The 17750-nt window shown below is 31.7% G+C and overlaps 1 protein-coding gene across 7 annotated transcripts in view; it reads right to left on the bottom strand.

Moving 5' to 3' along the window:
* The window catches only part of KaiR1D (Kainate-type ionotropic glutamate receptor subunit 1D), a 429757-nt gene that overhangs the window by 251989 nt on the left and 160018 nt on the right, over positions 1-17750 (bottom strand). For 2 of the 7 annotated variants that reach the window (XM_087404686.1, XM_011062882.2), the window contains exon 1: positions 5626-6669. The exons of the other annotated variants lie outside the window; for them this stretch is intronic. The gene's annotated coding sequence lies outside the window, so the exon portion shown is untranslated. Of the gene's footprint in view, positions 1-5625; positions 6670-17750 lie in introns of those variants that run through there. 7 annotated transcript variants of the gene reach the window in all.

The raw sequence follows: 17750 nt of genomic DNA on the forward strand, positions 1-17750 counted from the left end.
CAGAGCTTACTGGCTTGACAACAATCAAAACTATATTATACTTATGCAAAATACACAAGTTAATTCCGTCTAACACTACATCGCGTTTACCTCGAGCAAAAGTCTGTTTTCCTAGATTAATTTACACAAACAGACATGTGTCTTGCACTCACGATTGTGTGACAATGTAAACGTCGCGCTATCAGGCTAAGGAAAAGGTACGAGACTCAAATGGCCCGTTAATATGAGGCATGACATGAAATAAACAACCATACGATGGATGGTCGCTACGGTGTTCTCAAAAGAGAAAAAGAGCTAACATCATGGTTGCTTGGCAAGCTTCGTTCGATAAACACCACGCTAGAATACTAATTTTTCTGACATGTATCTCTAATCCTCCGAGGCCAAGCCCAGTTTTTACTCTTTCCATGTGCACTTAAAACCTCTTTCTCCCTTGTGACTAAATGTTATTAGATCTATGTTTGTACAATAATGATATTACGTTATTAGTTCTCGGAAGATTGATTCGTACCAATCCCTAGAACGTTTTAACAAGAAAAAAAGTTTTAATGCATAAGTTAATTATACATTATAATTGCTTTTTTGTTACAATATATTTTTAAACTTGATCAAAGCTATTTCAAAAAATATAAAATTATGATTTAAAAAATACAGAAAAATATAATAAGACACACTATTAATTAATTCAAATTTTTTTGTAATATAATTTCTCCACAGTTAGTTAATTTTTTTTTTAATTAAGAAAGATTATAAAGAGAAAAATATTGAAATGAAAGTGTAATAAAAGAAATAATAAAAAACAAAACAAGAGAAAAATAATAAATACATTACAGCATATTTTAGTATTTTTATATCTCTCTTTTTGTGTATTGGCATCGAAATATTTGATATAGTTTTGTTAAATATTAACAACATAATTAATTCATAATGAATCATATTCCGATTTGGCAATTTCGAAATAGAAAATATACCAATTTAGATGCTAAACTGCATCTTGTAAGATGCTTATGCATTCCAGAGCAAATAATAAAAGTCTATTAAAGTATAAATAATAACATATTTGGAATAAAATTCCTATTAAGGATCTCTTTCACCGACCTCGATTAAGCTAATCGACGATTACATAGAGCTCATTCAGTGGATCCATGTTAACTTAACCAAGATTGTTGAAAGAAACCTTAAGAAATGAAATCGAGATTTTTCGATATGGAATCCATAGAAAACGCTTAAATTGTGTTTATGATGCGGCCACATTCACAAATTCTACGTACATGCGAATTCGAAAAATAAAATGCGATATTGTGAAATGCAACTGATTTGGCAAGTCTTCCTACAATGCATAGTATCGATTGCACATAACGTTTAAGCGTTTCAGCGCGTGATAAACGTCAATTAAACGAAGATTCAACGACTAAAACGAAAAAACGTAAAACAAAAAATATAAGACAGACAATAGATTTCACAAAACTATACTGATACATTTATTTGAATACATATTTAACTTGAGACGCGATTAGTCTTTTGTATGATATATTTTTAATACAATCATAGGATTAAGTGCTCCTAAATTTTATCTGCTCTTTGGCAAATTTGTTGATTAGATTTTTAATCTTATTAACGAAGCACACACACAAATGAAACACATCGTAGGAACGTTAATCCATTAGCGCGATCCATCTTGACGCGAGTAGTTCACGTCAGGAACGTTGATGCGATGCGCAAGTTAAATTTCAAGTTGACTGTCTTAGCTCGTAGGAGCTAGTCGGTTCGTCCTCGTGGCTAATTAATCCGATGTTAATTGATGCCCATCTCGCGCTCTTGTTCCCACCGGATGCAAATAATCGAATTTAATAACAGATATGAATCATTTTCACGAGAAATCATTTGCAGTAAGTGTTAGTTCTTAGTCGGCGTAAATGTGATTTCTGATGTCTCTAAATGTCAATTTTCGTCTGGTATCTTGGCGTCAGTAAGATATACCAAAAAAAATCGATGTCCTACTTGCGTGGAAAATTCACATATTAATCCAGATATTTCTGCACTAATTCAAATAACGAAATTATTATACAAGGTAAAATATAATAGACAAATGTTTGATGTGCATTAAAAACATGTGAGGAAAATGTTAATATAAAGTTATTAGGTGTTGGAATTAATTCGTAGCGTTTTACAAGTGATGGGAAGTACTTTCATTAATGTATTTTTTAATGCTCATGTGAAATAAATAACATTCTTTCATTAAAAAACGCTACGAATTAATTCCAACACCTAATATATTCCCGTTGTATGTGGGATATCCATCTCGAAAAGATGAAACTTTTATAATAGAGTAATACATAAAGTTTTATTTTTACTCATTTTTATTTCTCATTTATTTATATCAGAAAAATTAATAATATTAATTAATTAAGATTATTCGAATTTTTTTACAGTTCAATTTCAATTTCGTCAGTTTTCAATTTTCTATACAATTTAATAAAAAATAGGTACATTTAATTGTAGTAAATGACACAAGTTAAAGAAAATTACATCCCTTTCTCTATTCATTCGCAAATCACGAAATTGAAAAATCCTATAAGTTAGTATAAAACATAAATTACGCCATCATCACTTGTTGATTGTAGCCTAAATAGGCTGCGGGACGCAATAAAATTTGCCTTGCTAATACGTTAATTGAACGCGCGATTTAATCGATGCGAATGATGATAATTATTGGAAAATTGAACCGCCAATTCACTGAAAATAATCTTAATAAGCGTTGCAGGAGGAAATCTTTTATCCCTTAGATTTAATGACAAATTTATGCAAACTAATAAAACTTTAAGCCGTTACATGATAAGCCGTAGAAATAATTCTTTGATTAGAAATATTCGTCTATTTTTAAATAAGTTGAATACAATAAAAGAAGAAGTATAACCCTTTTTTGATCATATCCTTAAATAATAATTGTTAAAAATTAATTCTAAAAATTAGTTTAAAAGAAATCTTCCACCATTTACCGATAAAATCAATATCTTTTAATTAGAATTCAACTAATCAAAACGAAATGGATTAAAATTAAAATTATCTGATTGGTCAAATTCTAATCTCTAATTCACAATCCTATCTCGATTGCTTAGTATGACACGAACTTTAACCTAATAATAAGTCCGCAGACTGCATACAGTCCTGTGAAATTTTTGCGACCTACATGCTCATGGTAAAAAATATAAAATTATATTTTCTATCTTATACAAATAAACATTATAGCCCGAAAGATTTTATCTATTTCTAAGAATAGCCTTTTGAAAATAACTTTTTAAAAAAGTTGCGCATTACTACCTTAAGCGGTTTCATTGATCCTTAAATGTTTGCAAAGGTTTTATTAAAAGAAAGAACAAGTAAAAAGAAACAAAGCTTCCTCTTAAAACTTGGATGTTCGATTTGGAAAATCCCGATGATACAAAAAGATTTATTCATACAAATTCGTGGCTTTTTAAATCAAATTCACACGCAGATAGATAGACAGATGCGTGTGAATGAAGCCGGACATCCCGACAATTCTATCGAGATAGGGTGGGAAAAGGGATGACGAAACCGTCGTTGTTTGAGTTCCAATTTGCGTTTAATAATTGCATTTGATTAATATTCATTGGAATGCAAAGCGGTTTGGTGAATTCAGCGACAGAGTCGCCCACACGCTTGCGAAAGGAAATAGAAGCCGACGAGTTGGCATTTTCATGAACTTTTGGCATTGTCCCGCCGTTTCCGCGGCTCGCCGGCGTGTGGACGAAGATAATAAATCGAGGTCAACGTCGTGACTTCCACGCGCTCTAAGCCTGCGAATGATAATGGCTTCAGACTGCGCGCGAAATGCGACTTATTTATGAGAAAGGTTTCGAGTACACGTCGATTCGCGTTATTCCGCGCTCCGATTTTTTTTCTAAAGCTTCGCTTTCTTCGTCAAACGAAGCGCAAATATAGAACAGTACCGAGTGAGAGAGCGTTCATCCCCTATGTAATACCACGGGGCGTTTCACGAGATTTGCATCAAACTCCAAAAGCGCATTCTCTGACGAATTTAGCGGCGATTTTTCCTCGAAAAGTTAGTGCGGTGCAATATCTTTCTTTGTAACTTTTGACTTTTCGACATTATGTATTCTGGTAACTAAGCCTCAGATTAATATTCTGTTAAAGTGAACTTTAATAGAAGTTTATCGAGGAGCAAGATTTTGTTAGCTATTTGGATCCCTACAGCTTATTTCAAAGTTTCAAAAATTTAATATTCTTAATAATACATATTTCAAATACAAAATACATTTGTTATTAAAGAATTCATGGAAAAACAAAAATTCCAATAAAATTATCCAATAAAATAATATCCAAATGTAATCACGCAATGTCTATGTTCAAATTTAGTCTTAAGAAATTGTAGTTGTAAAAAGAACAAATTGAAAATATTCAAACTTGCAAGTGACTGAAAGTAGAATGGAAATATTTTCTACCTTATCTTTGAGAATAAGTACACTTGCGAACACACACGGGTGTCGACATACAAGTGCATTGGGAATTGTGAATACACCTCGAGAGAGCAAAGGCTATTTCCAGGTTCGCGATCTAACGAAACAAAAGGAATTTACAATGAGCAAGTTCCGTTCAGTGCCAAAGCTTCAATCGTAAATCGAAAACTTTTGTCCCTTTCACATCTCTAGAATCCCATTCGCTAGACACCAACTTTGCTAGCACATTCTACCTAGAAACCGTCGATCTCCTAGCTAGTAGAAACACCACAAACTAATCAGACTTGACAAGAGCCTAGATACAAGTGGAAGATTACGTCGCAATTCAAGGAATTAACACTCTCACGTTCTCAAAAAATACGATTGCCTCTATATTTCTGGGTCAGTAGAAACACGCGATATAAATCAGACGCGAAAACTACGTAAATGTGATGTGTAGAAATTCGAAAGTCGAATGAGATAGGCATTTTCTTAAAGCTGACACTTTATATTTTTATACTTTTATGAATCAATTAGTTCAAAAATCAATAAGAATATTATTTAATAAATTCAATATATTACTTTTTAAATATAAATGAAGAATGAAACAAACATAAGATAACTTTTGGATTATTAAAAATGGAAGTCTGTAAGTTCTGTTTAAGTTTTAAGTAGACCTATTAAAAACGAGTCAAATACATATATCATAGCTTTTATGATATAAATGATAAATTATTTTATTAATGATCAATCTTCACAGAAAACAACTTTATAAGTTTTTGTATTATTCAATTTATAGAAACTAGTAGAAAGAGCATGTAATATGTCAGACAAGAAGTAAGTAAAAAAGCGCACAAACTTCACATTGTTGGATTAAAAAAACAATGTAAATATATCTCTTTAAGACATCTTCGTAGACAATAAAAGAACGAAACAGACCTCACGATTTTCTGGATACGAGGACACTGTGCTAAATTAACAGTAAGAGAATGGACACTAGCACAGAAAACGACCCTCTTGCATTTCTATTTCCTAGTCAGTAGAAATATCACATTACAAATCAGACACTGCAATTGCCTAAATTCAAGTAGAACATCTCACGAACATCTGGAACACATTCACACTTTCAAATAACAAGTCCCTGTACCTTTCTCAGCCAGGTCGACGTTGATCCACGGACTTGATCCGGATGCTATCACTACTCTCTCGTGGAGAAATTCTTCACCTCTTGTTTCCCCGCACCTTTTTCTTCGTTTTCAAGTTGTCGGTTCAACGTCCTTATCGTTCACGATGAGAAAGGATTTCGTTACCCTTCCATCAATCATAAATTCTAGGGCGGAACGTCCGGAGGTTATCGCGCGTATGGCCCATGCATCACCCGCGTGGTTTAGTACTCCGCAAAGTAGTGAAACGTCGTCGAATACGCGGGCACGCAGTGATACGAAACGACGTGCGTCGCGACGCCACCGGCACTGGCAGTCGCGTAGTTAACCGAGCGACGGCAGAAGGCGAACTGGACCGAGCGCAGGAGGCTGCCTTTGGCTGCTGCTGCGTGTACCGTCTGGTGGCGGCCGCTTTTGCCGGCGACGAGGACGGCCACCGCGACGACGACGCCGACGCCGACGCTGCTCGCAGCAACCATGGCGCGACGCGGAAGCCGCCGGAGCGCCCTCATCTCTTCCACCCCCTGCGACCTCGGCTCCTCATCGTTTCATCTCACTTCAATCCTCCAACATGTCGTCCTCCTCTCGACCGCCCGGTAGAGCTATCTCCCCACTATTCTATCGATCCTACGGGAGAGGCCCTCTGCGTTCCATTTGCCTCGTTCGAGCGGAGACTGCGAATCGCGCTTGTACTGCCTGGACCATGAAAAAGGCTGAAGAGGATCACAAGGAGAAGAGAAGAGAGTTTGTTGGGGGTTAATTCCTTATAGAGTTCTTTCCTTGAGGCGTGAGAAATTGGATTGTTAATGGATCGGCCCGCGTTTATCGACAGGAATAAGCTCGCAAGAAGCTTAATGTTGCGAACGAACGCGTCGAAAGTGAATTAAGCGTCAATATTGCGACTAGTAAGATACTCTTGATAGCATGATTGAGTACAGAAAAATCCAAGTAATCATAATCAACAAAATTAAATATTTTTTTAACAAAAGAATGTAAAAATGTGATTACATCAAAGGTAAGATTGAATGCATCTTATTGAATCTTTTAAAAAATAATTTCTACTAAAATGGAAGAGAGAATTTTTATTATATTATATCTATTTACATATACAAAACTTTTTTCAAATTATTTTTATCAATGTATGTTGCATTTCAGCATAAGCGACATATTATAAAATTTGTGAGAAGTCTAATATTAAATTCTGCTATCCCAGAATGTCCTATATATTATACAGAAATAGTAGACCAGTTAGAATAGATATATCGAGCGCATCCACATGTGCAACGGGAAAGGGAAAGTAGCCCTTAGAATCCTCCTCCTCTTCTGTCATGGCGGATTTTCCGATTATATGCTCACGAGAGAATCACAGAATCTGAGCGTTGCAGTCCCGTATATCGTGACGCGCGCTTTCCGATTACATGCTTGCAAGAGAATCTAAGCGCGATATGTATATCGATCTCCGTATTCGCACCCTGCATTAGTGTTACATGTGGTTGCTTGATTTCCATGACACGTTGGCATTAAATCCCCGGTCTCTACGTTAAGCAAGTTAAACTCAGAATTAGAGAGCCTATTGCATTTAACGTTAAGCGTGATATTTTACAGATGAGTAAATATAGAGGATATAGAGAAATTAATTAAGGAATCATAATACTGTATGTAAATCAAGATTTAATTAGCAGAAAGAGAAGAGGAGGAAGAAAGATAACAGATTAAATGTAGAATTTAATCATCGTTTTTCAATCAATTATGATTAATAAGATAAATTATGATAAATAAGATACTTTGTTTTTTTTCTATATCAAATAGCAATATGATAACTGATGTTTCATTTGTATCATAACACGTTTGACGACTAATTTTTTTATTTCGATTATTAATATATATTTTAATTAATTGTGATAATTACTGGGTGAACTAACAATAACAAAGTCTTCGCGGTAAAGAAAATTCAATCTATTACTACTGCAATAAGAAGAAACATAAACTTAATAATTAAACTAAAAAATAAAGTAAATAAATGTAGAGAAGATCGAAACTAATTGCTTAAATATTTTGTTTAAAAAACGAATTCCTGTTCTTTACTAATTTAAAGTAATTAATTCAGAATAGCAACTTTCAACCATAATTTCTTAGTTTTAAAATACCATACGGATATAAAAGGTAGTAATCAACAGAAGTTAATGAAAGCTTGCAATAATTTGCAATTAATAATATTATTATTATTATAGTTTCATTGTCCTTCGTGCAATATTTTTTCACAAATTATTTTTTATTTTTCAATATTTTTAATTTTTATTTTTTGTATTGTGTTCTACTTTAAAAGATTATTTTTCAGGCATGTCTGTTTAAAATAAATAATCTCCTAGTTTTGCGAATAAATTTTTTCTTTCTCGGAGTTGCTTTTGGAAAAAGTTTAATAAGTTCTAGAAAAAAAACAAAACTTTGTTCATAATGTTTGATTAGGAATGGATCATACAGTTTTACTGTATTTGATGGTAATGATTTCATATTATTATATAATTTGGTTTTATCTTATAGATACCTCAAGACTGTAAGTCTTTGAATTATATAATATGAGGCTTATCACTGATTCAATACAATTTAATTTGTCACCTATTTTTAAATTACATTTCCTTAATCGGATCTTTTATTTCAGTAATGGCGTTATCAATTTTTACATTTGATTTACTAATTTACAAATGGAGGAATAATGGATTTTAAATTAGTAACCGTTTTATTTTATCATGAATGTATACTGAGCATTGAAGAGGATCCAAATTAGAGTTGAAACGTTTGCGACTGCGCTGTGACAACACATCATATAACACATCATTTATTGTAATTATACATAATAATTCATGCACGAATAATTGCGTTGACTCTCATAAGCTTTCTTTAATTTTTAATTCTTAATTATTATTCCAAGAGTTTTACTTATTTTTAATTTAAAAAATACATTATTTGTTATTTAAACGTCAATGTATAAAAATTAAGATTAAAACTACGAAAAAATATAAAATTACTTACTTGCAATTTTCAATTACGCTCATATAAATACGCCTGATGATAATGCGATTCTATTAATGCAATAGCTAACGATTTTACAAACTTCTATCTCTTTCTTGCGCTTTTGTATTTTGTTTATAACGTTTTTTATGTAAGTGTTATAACTTATCTTTTTACTATTAACTGCAATCTCCTCGAATGAAACAAATTTTGAATATTATTTTCAGCGTATTTAACGCTGAAGAAAGTTTCGCGGCAGTAAATTTCAGAATATATCGTTACAGATGAAAGAAATTTTCTTAGCTTAGTGAAAGAATAAAAAAAGTAAAAAAAACTGAGTTAAATCGTAACGCTATTATCTCTGAACTTACATTCGACTCCAGTTGAATCTTCATGATAGAATAAATTCCAAAATACGCCAAATTATCTACGAAGGAAAATCAGAGGTCAAAAAAAGGAAAGAAAACTTGAAACCCGAAGTTAAGGTGACAGGCGAATTTGCGATATTATTTCCATGAGAAGCATTTGACGCTAACGCACGCTTCGCGATTGAATAAATCCCGAGATATATCGTCTCTAACCAGAGGAAAAATCGTGAATCACAAAAGAAAGAGAATTTGAGGTATAAAAACGGGGCGTGCGCGCGAATTTCCGATATTATTTTCTGAAGAAACGTACATTTTTTATGCTAACGGAACTACGCGGTTGAACTAAATTCTGTGGTATAGTGTTGCAGGTGAGAAAAGCCGGAAATAAAACGTCAAAATTTCTGCTAATCCAGTAGATTTTCGATAGTTCGCCATAAAAACGTACAATTTTGGCGGCACACCTCGTGCAAAAATCACGATCGAACAATTTTCGAGAATTTTCGTTGGTGCACCGTGAATCTATCGAAATCTATAATTCACTTTAAACGACCATAACAAATTGCAAAATTGCACATAGTGATGTGCAAAAAGACTTTAGAGAACCGCATTCCATTTAAAAAGAAGTAATTTATAAATCCTACTTAATTTTTTGTTTTTCTGCAAGATTATTTTTATTGCTAAAATTTTATCGAAAATGTTATGCGAAATGTTTGTGCGCAAAACGAAAAACAGTTTTTGAAAATTCCTCTTAAATTTAAATAAATTTTCGGAAAACTTATTTATGGAGTAAATAATTATTACCAATGATAATTTTGCGACATATGTAAATTTTACATTTGAAATAAAAGGATATAATAAAAAGAAATATCTTGGAAAATAAAGCAGTTCTCAAGTACCACCAGAAAGTTGCAAAAGTATAATTACAGGAATTGAGATTTTCTGTTTATCACCGCGCGTGAAAATGGGAGAAGTTTATCACGCGATGTTTCTCGAGTTTTCCGGCTTGCCGAAAGCAGCTAAAGTAGCGATATAAAAAATTAAACTGCTCCTTAGCGCGCGTTGTCTGACGAAGAAAAAAGAAAACTGGGATCTAAATTTAACCGAGTTTGCAATCGACATTGTGTTTTGCCAATGACAGAGAGCCTCCTACATCGTCGATGAAGTATGGTTTTTCACTATGGATATTTTGGTCGTGTCTCTCAGGAAATGATGCTACCGAAAAACATATCAGTTGAATGAAAAATTTTTGGTGAGATTGACTGAAGATTTGAAAAACTAATGAATATCTTGCATATTTGAAATATATCAACCGCGTTTTCACGAGATTTCTAACGATTACTGTCATTCTCGTAGTTTTCAAGAGTTTTCTCTGGCATGATATTGGCACAAGTCAACCTGTCGATATGTCACAGTTGAGTGCTCTAATATCATTGAATGCTACGGATTATCGTGCTAGAGAAAAAGAATAAAATATCATCGCCGAAAAAGATTGTGTATCTAGCATATCCATGTATGGATATTTATTCAATTTAATAGCGTGTAGTTTAACAACAAATTTTATAATTATTGGATACTGTTTCATACGTTCTATAAATATTTTTCAATATCTTATATTGTTGATAGCTGCATATAACTTAATTTCCGTTGACATATATGTAATTTTTAACAATATCTAATTTTTCATAATTTTATCGTCGTCTAAGTACGAAATTCTTATGTTACTAGGTAATTTTTACGCATACCTTATGCCATGACGTAATAGAAAATGCAAGAGAGGTCCTTTAAATTTTATACGAAGCTGTAATGCTATCTTCAAAATTTGCCCGAGAGTACAGTTAGTGGAGAGTCGCGAAATCTGTCGCATTCATTACGTTAGTCACGGAAACGAGGAAAGTGCAATGCACCACCGCGCTGTGTGAAAACTACAAATTGTTACACGACGGCTGGCTGGACACGGCCGAGAGAGGTAGTCAGCCGGTCTGAAACGCGTTACGCTCTAACTTGATTTCCGTAATTATACTCTTCATTGGACGAGAGCAAGGTTCAAAAAATCATTTGCTACAAAAAATTCTTTAAAGCAGATGCATGCACTACTGCCAGGTATATTGCTTTGCTGCTCCTTTCATATCATCGGAATGAAAATGCAAACTTTGGAATTATCGGCTTTATGCAACTTTAACAGCATTGACATGTTACGAAATATATAGTTCTATGAAAAGATAATAAAATTGTCAAAAATTAACAAACGTTATTTTACATATTTAAAAAGCGCACGATAAGAAGCTAAATATTTTAAATCAATCATTTCAATATGATTTTTAAAAAATGGAAGTTAAAACAAAATCTGCTAAACCTGCTTTTTGTAAAGTCTGCTAAATCATGTTTTTGGAACAACAGTAAGTAAAATAATACACAATTAAAGCAAATCGTAAGTATTTTTCAAAAATTACAAAAAAGATTACGGTTTAGTTACTAGAATCAGAAAAAGAGGAATATTGAAAATAGTATTTGTTTTGTTTTTCAAGTTTTAGCGATCATAATCAATTAATAGTAAGTTCATTTTAGCTAAATCATATTGTCAAGTCTATTAGTAGGTAAAAGACAAATATATATCTATATTTATATGTGGATTTATATGTGGATCTTGTTATCAATGCCAAGCACCATTCTTAAGAAACAAAAAGAATGGTCACTAGTTAATACAATCACATTCATAAAATTTCAGGTTGGCTGCTTAGGTACCAATAAATTTAAAGGATCGCGACAGAAGGGAAATGGTCCGAAGATTTCGAGCCTCATCAGACGAAAATGGAGTAGTAATGTAAGAGAGAAAAGATATTTCCTGTGAAATTATATCAATATGTAAAAATTGAAATTTATGTATTCTAAAATATTTTAGATTCGATTTTTTCAAGATAATACAAAATAGTCTTAAATTAATTGAATATTATGGAATTGTGCATTTCTTAATTGACTCATTGTGATGTTTTTACTCAATATAATATCATATAAACGCAAGATCACATACACGCAGATAATACCCTTATCTATTAATAAAAGTTTAAAAAAATTTTTTTTTAAATGCGCTTCGCTCCATATAGTTAGACTTTGAACAGAAAAAAAATATAAAAAAATGAATTAGTTATATCTCATTAAACCATCGATCGTCGTAAAAAATTGCTGCCTTTGATGCGTATACAAAGTATCGTCATCTCTGGAAGTTGAACAGTTATTTATTTACAGTATTAATTAATTTTATTCTTTAGAATTTATTTATATTTCATTATTTTATATATATTTTCGTTAAGTTAAATTTTAAATTGATAAAAAATAAGATCTGATTTTTTATATAGTTCTTTTATGTCATTTTATATTTTTATTAGCAGTATCATTTAACAAAGCTAGTATTCACTATTCATTAATATTCACCACACGAAAAAATGAAAAATATCTCATATAATATACTCATAATCTCATAATGTATGGGATATGTATGGGATATGTGATCTCATAACAAAATATCATTTAAAATATATATATAAATAATAATATAATACTAAATGAGCTAGCAAATATTGCTCGAAATTCCAGAACGAAACAATTTTTCTAAATTCCTATTTCTTAATATCTGTAGCTAAGAAGATATCCGACAGAGATGTAGCATTCTATATATATGCACCTTCTATCAATCACCATATCGCTACGTCGGAATATATGCAAAAAAAAGACATGCACAGTGAGGCCGACACAACAATAGGGTGAACGACCGCAGTGAAAAATGACAGTGTAGCAGCAAGCTTGACTTTTATGCAAAAGTCACCCCAGAATATCACGTTCAAACGTTGAATTGCGCGTGAATTTATGCCGCAAACGTCCATAAATTCGCGGAAAAAGAAAAGGAATGTGTAATAGCGCGGCGAATTAGGAAGAAGGTTGCCCCATTTGGTGGCGCGAGATGTAAAACTTTGCTCTTTTAGCAGTTCGAACATTCCCTCAACGGCAGCAACAACGCCAGAACGATGCAAATTACAGCCATGCATCGAAAACCTTGTTACAAATGAAAATTTGTAAGCCGTGATAAATTTTGCAGTAAGTAATATGTCCATTAAGAGTTATAATTTAACATAGCGCGATCTCAGATGATTTACAATGCAGCAACTGTTCATGTCACAACATTAAAACAAAAATTTCTGGATACAAACAGTATCCCAGAGAGAAATCTCTCTTTAATCGTTCATGAAAGGCAGATTAAAAAAATTTATAATCGAATACGCATTTAAAATTTTATAATTCTTATGAAAATTAGTATCATTAGTCAATAAAAGTCTTAAAGTAGTATATATGTGTAAGAAATCTGTTACATAATCGGTGAAAGTTAAACATTTTTTAAAAGAGAAAGTAAAGAAATTTATTAATTTATCTTATACATAAATAGACATAACGTATTCGATAACATTCACCAAGATACTTTAGAATAGTAGTAAAGTTTCCATTGAAGATATTGAGAGGAGTTAATGCTGGAGAAACGTTTCTCGAAGTGGCGAACAGGAAGCGGATGTCTACCACTGCCTTTGGTATATTCTAACGGAAAGAAAGTTTATCGATTTCATTGCTTATCTTGACTTTTAGAACCTTCTGAACGAGTCCAGTCACATATCTCTTGTGAGCTGTATCTCGTCGCCTCGATCTTCTTTGTGCAGTGGCGCTTTTATTTTCATCGCGAGTAAAAAAGTTTATGGCGGCACCGCTTGATCACCGAATGTCTACACCTCTTCGCATAACAGTCTACATTTCCGCGAAACCGTATGTATAATTTGTTACGAAATGTTAACGCTGCGGTACGAATACATCATCATCCTCTACCTGTGGAACGTAGTCACGAATCTCACGACAATGTGATCATCCTACTACCTGAGAGCACTTGAGTTTATCGTTTTTTTATGAGACACGTAGCGTCGATGTCACTCCAAAAAGGGACACTAGTGCGACACCAACGATGTTTTATGAAGAAGATATAAAATAGACTCGGAAATGACGGTGAATATGTTCCACGCTGTCACGTTCTACACGATTTATGCGGTCACAGTCATGTAATTTGTGCAGTTCCGGCACAAGAAACGAAAAAACAAAAAGAAAGTGCTAGTTGGAAAAAATACTAAAAACTATCATTGATGCACAAATACTATAAAGAAATAGAATTTAATAATCATTAAATATGTACATTTGCGTTGTCGTTTACAGCACATAACATGAATGTTAAAACTAAATATATAAGAACATTTTGAATAATTATACAGGTATCATTGATATTGTTAATACATTTCTAATATCATGATTCATGAGCATATGTCTATCTAATTTAAAATTAATCAACTATAATTTTTTATAAATAAGAGAATCGCTCAATAAGTTTTTTCACAATACAATTTTTATTATAATTACTTAATTATTATTAAGTAATATAGTATAGCAAATTATAATTTCACAATGTTGGTTTATCTGCCTATTCGTGCATCAAAATTTCTAAGAAAAATAGTTTAGTTTTTTCAAATTCAGTTGATTATAAGGGAATTAAATCAGTCAAATTAGTTGATCGTATGGGGCTTATAAGTCCAAATCAATGAGAGAGTTTCAAAACTATAGGACAAACCAAAGAAAGTTTAAAATGCTAATTTTAAGAGATTGTAATATATATATTACATTTCGATATTTTTAATAAAATTCTTGCAATAATTACAGGTTTTTCGCCATTTAGTTACATTCGTTACAAAAAGGTTCATTTAGTAATCATTCTTTATGTTACTTTCAAGTTTTCCCATAAAAATTCAATTATGAACTCATATAAAAATATATTTTCACTAGTTATATTTTAATCTTTTATGAACTATTAATACTATCTCTGCATCAAATTAAAACTCTTATACTATATGTAATTCGATTCATGATACTATTAATTTTAAAATATGATTCTTTGGAGTTAAATCATTTTCTTTGTTTTATTAAACTATTTCTCTTCTTAGCTATTTAATTACGTGCAAAATCCAGAAACTCAATTTTTCATTTTGCTCAACAAATAGATAATTTCCTTCTTTTTAGTTCTCGAAAATCTTAACATACAATGTAACCGTGGAAGCCATTGAATAAAAACCATATTATGTCGATACTTTCCAATGTGCTCAAGAACAATGAATAAGTCAAATGTTAAATAAACACTGATCCTAAGATTTCACATGCGCAGTTCAGACTGAGTCAAAACCGATTTTGCAGCAATTCAATTTCACGAGAAGAAAGTTAGAAAGGTGGAAAGGACATTGCCTAGGTGGAAAGACACAGCTCTTGGGAGATCCGAGATGCGAGAAACCGCGTAGGGTCGCCAAAGTTTGGCGGAAGTAGAAAGTTCGACGATCGTGGCCTCGAATCTACTATTAGATCGCGAATACGGCTCGGCCTATTCTCGACAATCAGATTTCGGTCGGGGACATTTCGATAGAAGAGTAAACTTTAATGATAGTGATCTGTTAGAACCGGTGGATCGCTTGATCTTATTTTTAGTATTCTACTGCAGATAGAGTTTCGATATTATTTTAAAGTGCAAATATAGAGAAATTTTATTATAAAATGAAAATATCGTTTCATTTTTACTGATATGGCATTATTCTGAAGAAAATATAAAATTATGGAAACAGGAAATTTTTGTTCGAAATTTTTCATTTAAAGTTCCTTTGTTATTCTCCGTCCCTTGATTTTCCAATAAATTGTAACGTCGGTAACATCCAAAATTATTGATCTTAATGCATAATGCATTGTGTGCATAACATTAAAAGATCATTATTGATAAAATATCGTCAATAAATGCTTCATGTTTATTAATTCATTAAATCACTCGGCAAAATTTTAATTAACAAACTGAGTTTATAATTCGAATGCGGAGATATAAACCTAATTTGGAAAAGGATTTGAATAAAATATTAATTACAATTAAATGTTAAAATTTTATCTTTTATAATTATAAATTATATTTCAAATTAAGTAACATTATATCAACACAAACTTATCAAAAATTTATATCTTTATTCTACAGGAGAAATACAAAATTATTTAGCTGAAATTGTTTATCTTCCTTTATGAAATATAATGTACACATATGTGCATAACTCAAAATCATACATATATATTTATTTTAATTTTTTAAAACTCAGTTATTAAAAAGTTATTTCCTGCAAAACTCACTTTTAGTTCATGCAATTTTCCCTTCATTTTTTTTCCGTTGCAATCTTTCGCTTAATATAACGAAGATCTTAATATTATTTATAAAATAATAATTATATTTGAGAAAGAAAATAAAAAATATAAATATCAAAACCGATCCAAATAAATGTCATAAGATTCTGAAGTTTTACGCAACAAAGTTTGTAAGTTTTATATTCTATCCTTGATAAATCTTCTGTATAACATAGTTCGTGCAATTGTTTTACATCATAATATTTGAAGAAATGAAAATTTGTCGATAGCGGTATAAAATCAAGCCGTTATCTAAGTTTAAAATATAATTTTTGATATATAAAATAACGATTATCGGATTGTAAAATATTTTATGATAATAGACTTATAAAAAATTTAGTAGAATATATCTCAATCTTCAAAAATTAAAAAATTAAAATTCAAAAATTAAAATATTAATATATCTTCCATAAAATAATTTTTTAAATTAAGATTTGTTTTAGATCACGATTTCTCATTTATTTCATATTTTTCACTGAGTGTTGCTTATATTAAGTAGAATATATGAAATATTGTAAGAAATGCGATTTAGATGACCGATACGAATTCAGCAATCCTTCTTTGTATTTAATTTACACACACACACGTATATACAAAAAATATATATGTATTGCATACCTAAAATATAATATTATGTACCTTATTAACTATTTAAAGTTTTAGCTTAAAAATGGGTTTATATGACATTTGCTAAATTATCCTTTTTTTTTAAAAAAAAACTTATATATACAACGTACATATAACGCCAGTAACGAATAAATAATAGGAAAGACCAGTAGACTATAGAGGTAAGTAGAATAATCGAAGCTACATTAAAAACGAAACATGCAAGACACGCATGTAAATGTGTCTGAATACATAGCAGCGACTTCCGCTCAATCTGCTGTAACATCTCGTTCCGAATACATCTATGATAGAAGTTACGCTGTAATTTTAAAAAATCGTACACCTAAATAAATATTTTTAGGTAGTCAAATGTGTGTAGTAACTCATGTAGAATTCATTTTTTCGATAAATCCCTTAATTTCGTCTGCAAAAGTCAAAACTAAAAAATGAATCTACTAGCCCCGGTTTCTCCTAATGTAAGTGTAAGAATTCCAGATTAAAACATAAGGACCTAATAATTGTGGCCAAAGTTATATATGAAGTAAAATATGTCTATATCTAAAATAGCATTGATTGTGTCACTTAATTTAGCAGCAAACAGCAAATCAATATCTACTTATTTCATGAATTAAAGAAATTAATTAAAGAATAAAATGGACACAAGAAATTCTGAACTGTCGGTGAATAGTTTTGTTTTGTGCTCGAGTATCGGGTCGTCTGTGAAATTTTGTTACAAAGCAAAGTTCACGAGGTAACAGGAATGGCCCGAAGGACGCTGCAGTAACTCCTCTGGAGTTTTGGCGAATCGAGAAACTTCGGCATGCTACGCAGAAAGTTGTCCCGCC

Source organism: Acromyrmex echinatior, chromosome 3 (assembly GCF_024713525.1).
Source record: "Acromyrmex echinatior isolate Ae372 chromosome 3, ASM2471352v2, whole genome shotgun sequence".
Lineage (NCBI taxonomy): Eukaryota > Metazoa > Arthropoda > Insecta > Hymenoptera > Formicidae > Acromyrmex > Acromyrmex echinatior.